This window comes from Trachymyrmex septentrionalis, unplaced genomic scaffold, assembly GCF_001594115.1.
Source record: "Trachymyrmex septentrionalis isolate Tsep2-gDNA-1 unplaced genomic scaffold, Tsep1.0 scaffold121, whole genome shotgun sequence".
Taxonomy (NCBI): Eukaryota; Metazoa; Arthropoda; class Insecta; order Hymenoptera; family Formicidae; genus Trachymyrmex; species Trachymyrmex septentrionalis.
The window spans coordinates 421,808-423,020 of NW_017304341.1; positions in this window are offsets into that span (position 1 = coordinate 421,808).

Consider the following 1,213-nt stretch of genomic DNA (forward strand, 5'->3'; position numbering starts at 1 on the left):
ATTAATGCGTATATGCATGTAGATAGTAATTAATAAATTATCATATATCTGTTACCCCAATAAAAATGTTCATTCATCACTCACCGATGCGCGTGGAGTTATATCTGCAATGTCGCTACGATGATTCTGTAACAAATAAAGTAAAATCCAAATTAGAACAGTGTAAAGAAATAATCATTACTTAAAAAAATAATTGTTACATGAACGCATGCAGTTTACTGAAAAGTAATCGTGCAATTTTTAAAATATAATTTTTGTAAGCATCAAATTTTTGTACCTATTATTTAATTAGATATAACAATTATATATATATTCTCTAAAGCGATCCATATAAAGCAACAGAGTTTAAATTTACAAAATGATACGTATTCTTTGGACCCACTATACATGAATTTGTTTACTGAATTGTAACGTTGATATTACCCTCTTTTGTTCGTAGTTTTATTTTTATTTTAATAATTACTTGACTTTATTATGTTGACTCTCATTGTATCTCTGACTGTCGACATCACAAATTGTTTACGTGAAGCCGCGAGAAAACGCTTACATGTAAGTGAATATAATAGAAAATTCAGATAAATGATTTTAATAATTCTCTAATTTTTGTTTCGTGTTTCTTTTGAATGACTACACAGCAAATCTGACAGTTTGATAAGCGATGTGATTTTACGTAGTGATGCAATGCATATGACTTTGGTTTTACTTTATGTAAGTTTTATATTATTATTGTATAATGTAATAATTTTGATAATTATTAGGCTATTTATTACATAGTTAATTTGGCATTTAGATAAAGAAGAATTAATTTGTCGGGAATCATCAACTTGGAATTTGTGTAAATTATGTGAGTCTCGATAATGGAATGACTGCGCGATAACTTCGCATAAACATGACGCGCTGCCCCGTGCCACCCCGTGCCACCCTGTGCCACCTCGCGCCACCCGTCCGCCCGTTCGCCCTTTCGCGCCAAAACAATTCCAAGATTGCGCGCCAATCATCTAACTGTCGATATTAATGCATATTACAAAATCAGTGAAATAATCTATTCGTTACACTTTTAAGATTCTTCGAATTTATTGCACGATCTTTGCTTTCTTTCTTGGATTCGTTATGTACATAGCTCATCTTAATATCTTAGATATTTCAAACTGTGTTACAATAAGCGATTAGTTTGTAATAACTTTTTGTAACACAAAATCCGCGCAATGTGCGC